The sequence below is a fragment of the Austrofundulus limnaeus genome, unplaced genomic scaffold (genome assembly GCF_001266775.1).
Source record: "Austrofundulus limnaeus strain Quisiro unplaced genomic scaffold, Austrofundulus_limnaeus-1.0 Scaffold305, whole genome shotgun sequence".
In the NCBI taxonomy this organism is placed as follows: domain Eukaryota; kingdom Metazoa; phylum Chordata; class Actinopteri; order Cyprinodontiformes; family Rivulidae; genus Austrofundulus; species Austrofundulus limnaeus.
Genome location: NW_013952707.1, coordinates 187,663 through 196,821, shown reverse-complemented (window position 1 = coordinate 196,821; position 9,159 = coordinate 187,663). Strand labels below are relative to the sequence as shown.

The 9,159-nt window shown below is 40.5% G+C and overlaps 1 protein-coding gene across 1 annotated transcript in view; it reads left to right on the top strand.

The window, feature by feature from the left end:
• Positions 1–4,911: 4,911 nt before the first annotated feature.
• The window catches only part of dusp27 (dual specificity phosphatase 27), a gene marked incomplete in the record, with an annotated part of 23,991 nt that continues 19,743 nt past the window's right edge, over positions 4,912–9,159 (top strand). Inside the window, 1 exon segment of the mRNA XM_014021765.1 lies at positions 4,912–4,997.

Here is a 9,159-nt window from a genome sequence, read left to right as displayed (position 1 = left end):
TTTATTTCCTTATAACATTTTCTATTCAAACAGAATTTTGTAAAGTTACACCTTGAAAAAAACAACTGAAACGATGTAATATGTATCACCATGGTATTGAGGCAGCGCGTGCTCTTGTAAATATTACAAAATGTAAATGTTTGTAAACATTACAGCCGTTTAGGGTTTGATACATGTGAGAGTAGAGCTGCCACAAACGATTATTTTTATAATCAATAAATAATCTATTATTTTTTTCGATTAGTCGACTAATCAGATCATACATTAATTGAATATAAAACACACAGCTTATTGTGCCAGAATGCAGCTGCTATTATATAACTATCATTAGATTTTAGCTATATGCTAACAAAAACATAAATGCTGTGGAAGGCAGGTTCTGCTCTGCAGATATTACACAGGTTTCTCTTTCATTTTCTTAAAATGATCCCACACTTTTGAGCTCCGTTGCTGGGTAGCCATGATACCAGAGCCTGTCTGTATAATGTCTTGTGACGTCCACGGCCTACCCCAGTTACCACTACTGTGCATGTGTGTCAAGGACAGAAAGGCAGACGTGGCAGTGGAAGTTGTCAAAGCAGTTTGGAGAGAAAAGCAAAGTAAAGAACAACAACAAAAAATGATTAATTGATTATTAAATTAGTCATCCATTATTTTAATTATCGATTAGTCGCCAATCGACTAATCGTGGCAGCCCTATGTGAGAGCAAGTTTGAGTTATGGCCTAAAGGGCCTCTCATAGTTTATGCAGCTTGTGTGAGCAACTTGCGGCCCACTTAGACTGTGGCCGATGTTGGCCGTGGTCTATGTCGGTTGCACCCTATGAATTGAGACACAGACATTTTTTCATAAACTGGTGAACCCCTTCCCATCTTTACTTTGGACAGATTCAGCCTCTCTGAAATGTTGTTTTTATACCCAGTCCTCTTACTGACCTGCTGTAAAATAACCTGATTAGTTACAAAATGCTCCTGAAGCTGTTCCTCATTCCTACCACTAACTTTTACAGTTTTTTATTGTTCCTGGCCCCAACTGTTTTGAGACTTATTGGTGTCATAAACTTTTAATCTTCTTATTTTAATATAATACATTCTTTGTTTAAGCATTTTATATGTTTACTATGTTCCCTTTGTGAATAAAATGTAGGTTTTTGAGTGTTGCAAATCCTTGCAATCTGTTTTTATTTATACACAAAATGTCCAAAGTGTTTTGGAACTGGGGGAATATAAGTATAGATTAAAGGTCATCAAATTGGACAAATGTTCTTTAGGCTGCTTTCATTTTCTGTTTCGACTTTTGTTTGGTTGTGTTAGTAAGACTAAATAAATTATTAATAATATAAAGTATAAATTAACAACCTTCAAGCTGGTTGTTGGTAAATCCTTATGTTGAAAATGTACTGGCACCTTTTCCTCTCTTCGAGCACTGCATCTAGAACAATCTGTACTCCCTGAACAGTTTAATATGAACTCTGGGTAATGGAGTCCACAGAACTTGGAGAGTTGCTTCATGTTTAAAACCAGGTCACATTCATGGTGTTTCCAACAGTCTTTCTCAGGAAGAAAGAAAGAAGCATTGACATTTGATGAAGAAGATTCAGGTCATTTTCTGCTACATTTAGATTAAAATCTTCTGCTTTTTCTTTCCTTTAACACCTTTTACACAGATTCCAACAAAAGCGGTAAAAGCTCTAAAAGAAACTTCTTTTTATTGCTTTACATGCAGAATTTTCACATTCAGGATCGGCACTTATTCCTTTCTTACTTGCTTTGACACTTACATGTGAATAGTTTATTATCCCGAACATGGATGGAATATAATTCTGCATGTAAAGTCAGTCTCACTCATTATCTTCATCATCCATCAGAGTTGATGTGTGCCCAGAAATGTTCAGAGGCAGATTCACCTCAAATGTAAAAGTCTCTTCATGATCCTGCTGAGTTTTATTTTAATGCAGTCTTTCTGAACATTAAACACAGTATATTTTTGTAATAGATCACTGTAATTCTGAGTATAAGACAAAAGGTATTTTGTATATTTTAGACACAAATGACCGATCTCAGGTAGTGTTTTGTCTTTTTCTGAACATATTTTAGAACTCTGTCAACAAACTCAAAGATGAGATGTAGTTTTATTTTTATTTTATTTTTTTACTTATGAAGGTTTGACAGAAAAAAGAATAACTAATCTATGTAGCTACTGTTGGCTGTTCTTTGGTGCTGGACGAGTTCATCCTGAGGCATTTATGGACTAAATGAAACAAGAAAATGGGTTTTTAGTCTGTTTTGTGATGTTTTTGAACTTGTAACCCCACTTTCTGAACATTCAAACTTTTTGCGTAAAACACTTCTGACAAAAAAAAAAACAAGCAACTGGCAGCTGAAAAGAGTTCAGTTTGATCTATGAACTTTTTCAGATGAAGCAGCTGTACAATCAAGTGAATCATCAAACTTGTTTCTGAAAGTTGTCATGAACGAACAAACATGACAAATTTGCTTTTGAACTTTACAGTTTTATGCTGTTCTTTGTTCATTTCTCATTAAAAATGTTTAACGTGCCAAACCAACCTTCATGCATCAAAGAAGAGCCACTGACATGTTGGGTTATCTTGGTAAAAATGTAAGCACAATTTTGAGACAGGTCATAGCAAACTGTAAACCTTTGGTATTTAATGTAAACCTTATTGTGTATCAAAGCAGGGCTTTAGGGGGGAATTTGTTTAAATTGTTTTCCTCTCTGCTAATATTTGGATCTCAGCAACAATGTCATGCTGTCCCTGTGTTTTCTATGCAGTTAAACCTGTTGTCGTTTTTCTTCGTGCCTTTTTTCTTTCAGAGCAGTGTGTGTTTGCTTTTCCTCGCTTGTGTTCTCAGCTGTTGATGTGACACTTTTACACATTGTATATGTTTTTTCCTGTAAGAGAACCCTCAACAGGCATAGGCTTAATGAGTATATATATATATGTTTGACATGTGAGTTCTTGGTGGGTAAATGCTCAAAGAGTGAGGTCTTGACGAATGACGAACGTTCATTGAGTGAAACTTTGAGGGGTAAAGTCTTGATAGATGAACACTTGATGATTGAATAGTCAGTGGACACTGGATAGGTGAACACTCGGATGAAATCTCTAAATGGTTGAAGCACTTGATGACTGAAACAATCAATGGTTGAAACATTCAATAGATGAACACTCAATGGGTCAAACACTGGATGGGTGGTTATTCAAAGGTTGAAACACTCAATGGGTGAGTGCAGTGGTTAACCACACACTCAATGGTTCAATTAATTGATGGTTGAAATGGGTGAACACTCGATAGGAGAATGTGTGAAAGGGTTAAAGCTTGATTAGTGAACTCGTGTTGCTCAAACACTAGTGGGGTAAATATTCAGTGGATGAACACTCAAGCACTCACAGGAAACAACTCACCCAGTGTCAGTGATGTTCTCACTGTTATTGTGATTGTAACCAAGTCCTTTAGATTTGACGCAATAAAAGGTGAAAAAGTTCTTGTTCTGTTTTATTTGGGTTTAGACATTTCGAGAAATTATTGCACAAGACAAAATTGTTGATTTGTTAAAAGTGAATCATCTTACTGTCTGATGAATTGTGGTTTTTGGTGCCAATTAATGCAAAAAGGAGTGACTTTAAAATTTCTAAAACGATGAAGTTCAAACATTAATTTTAGTTACCAGGTTTAAATGAACCAAAACTGTCCTTAAAGGCAACTACACCTTAACTTTTCTGTACTTTAATCCAATCAGATGACTCAGTGTTTTTTTATTTATTTATTCAATATCAGACCTCAGAGTATTTTTTTAAGAGTTGACAGCTTTCATGTAGTACAGTAATGACGCAAAGTTTATTTTAGGACCTAAATGTTTATTTGTTGAATTAAAGATGAAAAACTCAGATGTTGAAGCATGAACATGTATTTCAGTATTTTGTTTGACTTTTTTTATTGTACTGTACTGAAGATTTGTCATCTTAGTAACAAAAGTCTGCTCATGCTACCATTGTCATGTGTTTGTTTTCAACACTAAAAAATTTATTTTAAAAAAGCTCAAATAAAAAGATCTCAAATGCTGTTCTTTTTCCTGTAAGGGTTTAATTCATCTCATCTGATGAGTCTCGCTGCACTGTTGTAACTTTCCTTCTGGAAACCATGAGCTCAGACCTGAATCAGCTGCAGTCTCAGGTTATAAATAGTCAAGCCGATTGTCAGCAGACGGGAGATAAACACACTGATCAGTGGGGCAGTTTGTTCTGTCAGAGTGGGAAAACCTCGTTCCTGCTCAGAGATCATTTGTTATGAAGTTAATAAAAGTGAGTCTTCTGTCAGCCTCAAGAACAAGAAGTCTTTGTTTTAGTTTCATGATGAAAATTAACTGGACAGATGTATGACAACAAAAAGTAACATTTTCAACATCGGAAGGAAGGAAGGAAGGAAGGAAGGAAGGAAGGAAGGAAGGAAGGAAGGAAGGAAGGAAGGAAGGAAGGAAGGAAGGAAGGAAGGAAGGAAGGAAGGAAGGAAGGAAGGAAGGAAGGAAGGAAGGAAGGAAGGAAGGAAGGAAGAAATGAAAAGATGTCAGACTAAAAAAATAAGAAAAAAGTAGCAAATATTAGAGCAGCTCTGTTTTCAATCCTTATGTTTTTAATATAAAAAATTAAGTACCTAAAATTTCAAATAAGAGTGAATAAAATTTTGAATAACAAATAAAATTAAGTCTAAGTTTATGAAATGGGATGACAAGAAAAGAAGTCCTGATACCAGCAAAGAAAGAAAGAAATTGACAATAAAGGAGAAGCATTTTGATTGAAAGAACAAAAAGATGATTTCAGGAAGTACTTGAGTTAAAGTACTTGGATACTGGCTGCTCTGGTGTCAAGTGTCCACTGGCCTGCTGTGTGGGGGAGGAGACGAGGCAGGGTCTCACTTTGGGAAAAGGGATCAGAGGCGCTTCAGTGGCTTCAGTGGAGCAACTTTATTCAGTCAGAGGTAAGAAAACATATCGACACACACACTGATACACTGGGACACACACCAACACACACAGGTTGTTTCTCAGTTTAACAGTTTTCACCCTGAAAACAGTTTTCACCCATGTGATCTGACATTTTCTGATGAGTGAAGTTTGTGTTGCTGTGAGGCCAGCAGGCTGAGGCAGCTGTCACCTGCTTAAAATAGATCTGCTTGAAATATACACCCTTTTTTACACACAGTTTACACATACGCACACTTTATATAACTCTGACATCAAGATTTGTTTCTCTTTAATCAGCAAACTTTTGTTGATCACACAAGATCAAACAATAAGAGAAAATTTAATTATCGATTTATTCAAGGATAAAAACCAAAGTCCAGTTTTGTGTTGCTCTAAACAGGTAGCAAAAATACAGCAAAAAGGGGAAGATGCTTTAGGTTTAAAAATAACAGATTTAAAATGTTTGAAGGCCATAAAGCTGTTGGATAAAATTTTGGTGTTTGGTTTTAAATTGTTAAATTAATTGAATTCAATTCAGTTTATTTACATAGCGCCAAGTCACAACATACGTTGTCTCAGGGCACTGTACATAAAAAAGAACAATCTTAAGAAGAAACCAGCAGATTGTGTTGAATCACTTCATCACAGTCTCCCATCCTGAGCAAACGGTGGAGGAAAAACTCCCTGCTAATCAGGAAGAAACCTCCAGCAGAACCAGGCTCAGGGCAGGCGGCCATCTGCCTCGACCAGCTGGTTGAGGGACAGGAAAGAGACACAGGCAAACACAGAAGAACTGGTCCAGGACTGGTCCAGGTGTACCTTCTTCTGGAAGAGACAAAGAAAAAACATGATGGAAATAATTACAATAAACATGTAGAGAAGAGAGACTAAAGACAACAGCAGAGTGAGGAAATGTGGTCAGTTTGTGCTCCAGCAGTCCAAGTCTATAGTAGCAGAAATGAAGAATAATTCAGGAAACCCAAGACTAACTATGTGATTTATCAAAATTTGACATAAATTTGTTTGTATCCTTCCATCTATCCATTATCCTTTGCTCATTCTGAGTTGGGTCACAGGAGGCATCCTTACCAGAGGCCCAAACAAGCTGAATTGGTTCCTCGATGTGGAGCCATGCATAAGAGAACGTCCAGTTACCCTCATTTCCACCGCCTGTATTGGTGATTTTATTATTTTGGTCTCTATCCAAAGTTTGTGGCCATAGTTGAGGTTAGGAATGTAAACTGACCTGTAAACAGAGATTTTTACCTTACAGCTCAGCTCCTTCTCAACACCTCAACAGACACTTGAGGCAGAACCTCAAGTGCAATCTACTCTTTTCCGACTGAGGACCATGGATTCAGATTTGACTGTGCTGATCCTCATCCCAGCCGCTTCAGTGCTGCTTTCCCAGCCTCAACCGCCGAATAGTTTGCCAAAATTTCCTCGGAACTAAGGGAGAGTCCTTAATCAAGGACCAAACTCATCCCACAATTGAGCTTTTTCCTCAACAACAGCCAGGGCAGCTCTCTTGGCACAAGCTCAGGCTCCTTACCCACAAAGAGGTCCCAAGAGCCAGCTTTGTTAGGCTTGTTGGGAATGGAGTTGTCCATGGTGAGAGGCACTGAGCTGGTGTAGGTCTTTTTGAAACCCCCACTTAAACTTAAACAGACCAGGTTGACCCAGTCAGAACTCCAAGGCCCTCGCCTTTGGGTGCTGCCCATTGCATCATATGTTTGACCTGTATGGCCCCTCTTGCAGGTGGTGGGCCAACAGGAAGGCAAACATATGCAGCTGATTCAAGCTGAGCCCGACCAAGCCCCATGGATAGGGACCCACCACCAGGCGCTCACTGATGAGCCCCTCTCCCAGGCCTGGCTCCAGTGGAGCCCTGGTGACCCACGTCTGGGAGAGAGACATTGAGTTTTGTTTTTGTCTATACAAGTCTTTTGAATCACTTTTCGTCTGGCCTGTCACCTAGGACCAATCTGCCATGGGAGACCCTACCAGGGATAATTTTGATTGCTTCCGACAGCATAGTTCCTGGGCCCATTCAGGGACACAAACTCCTCCACCACGATAAGATGACAATTCAACTGAGTCCTTTTGTTTAAAAAATATGAATGTTAATCACCTTGAAACTTTCAGGAAAAATGTTTAAACAAAATTAACCAATGACAATCCATCATTGCATTTCAACTGTTTCAACAGATTTATAAAAACAAAACTGATAAAACTGACCTTGAAAAAAAAATGGTACCATTGCTAAATATTTTGTTGCACAAACCTTTGAGTCATCAAAGTGGATTCTGTGACTCTCTCTGAGACTTCAGCAAACTGACTTGAGCTATCTTTCTCAGGTGGGAATAGCTCCTGGCCTGCATGTTTCAGCTCCCTTCATACTTGTTCAACAGGATTTTGATCAGGGTGCAGAATAGGATTTTCAACTCACCCCCTCCAAAATATGGGACAGCTCTGCAAGGGGCGGGGTTTAATGACGTAATGCATCGATTATAATGTCATTACACAATGTTTCTTATTTCCCCAACATTTGAGTTACATCAACCGAAACATGATTTATAGTTGTTTTTGTTATTTCCATGTAAGGTGTTGGATTAAAAAGAAAGATTTATTCAACACCACGTTTTCATTTTGTCCTTAACTTTTCAGCTGGTGATGGCCTCAGCAAACAGAAGGATAAACAACTGAAAATATAAAATTTTTTGTTGTGATTATATTCATTTTTTAAACATTTACCATATCAGAAAATAACTGTTTATTAAAAACGTAGATCAGGACAATTCTACATCTACATAAACAGAACATGTTTTTTTTATGTATTTTATGATTAATATTTGGTAAAAGGTAAATGGACAGTACTTATGTTCCTCACCAGGACTTTCTTTGCAAGTTTGAGTGGTGAGTTGTTGTCCTTTGTTTGGAGTGGAGGACATGCACGGATGGGCGGTGGGGTGTTGCGGTTGCCCCGTGGTCTTGGTGGCTTGTCACTCCCCAACTTTTTGTATTGCTGCTGGGCGGCCGGCGTTGGAGCCTTGCTGTGCTGGTTGGGGGGCGGCAGTCCTGTTCCTGCTTGGGTGGGTCTGGAGAGGGGTCGGTCGCGGCGAGCTCCCTCTCTGCTTTGCTTTGCTCCCGGTTGCCGTTTGGTCGGCCCATCTCGGCTTATACTTCTGGTCCGGTTGTGGCTCGCACGGTGGGGGTCTGGGGTCGGTGCGGGAGGTCGCTTGGAGGTGCAGGGTTGTTGTTGTCTGCTCCAGTGTCAGGTGACCGTGTGTTTGCTCCTTCACTAATGGACTCTGTTTTCGGTGCTTGGAGTTTGGAGGGAGTGACTTCTCTGGGTGATCTTTGTGTGGACGGTGGGTTCGCCTTGTTTGGGCGGTTGGCATGGACATTCGGCATCCGTGGGTCGCAGTTTTTCGGGTGTTTGCAGCTGAGGCATTTTGTGATGTCGGGCTCTGGGTGTTTTCCTCTGCGCCCCCCAACTTCTCTTGTGGATGGGATTTTGATGTGCGGGTCTGTGGCAGGGCGCTCTGTGGGCGGAGTTTGTTCTCTGCTCGGCTCATTTTCTGACTCCGGTTTGGATTCCTTGAGGGGCAGGTTGGGGGTGGGCTTGGCGGGGTCCGTGTCGGACACGGTTTGGCGAAAAGTTGTTCGAGGTGTATGTTCTTCCTCGGTGTGTGTGGGGGATGTTGTGGTTCGGTTCAGGGTGGTGCGTCGTCTGCGCTGGTCTGGGGACAGATTGTGCAGGTTCGGGGGGACTTGGATCCGGCGTGTGGTCGCTGCGGACGGTCTCCTGCCCCACTTCTGCGCACGTTCTGGTCCTGTCTGGGGCTGCATGGATGTTGGCGGGGCGTCTTTGATGCCTTTTCGGGACTGTTTGGATGGGTTGTTCGTCCTTCGCCGTTCGTCTCTCTCTTTGGGGTGGTTCTGGCGGGGGCTTCCTTCGGTGGGCGTTGGGGGACGGTGTTGGCTTTCTGCTCTCTGCTGGCTGGGGGGCTCGTTCTTCTTCGTTGGAGGGATCCACACCTTCTGGTGTGTGGTCGTTGGTTGGGGGAGGTTGTGTCTTGCAATATTGTATATGCTGTGAAGTGCCAGGAGGACTGCGACCAGTTATACATCGGGGAAACAAAGCAGCCACTGTTCAAAAGAATGTCCCAACAC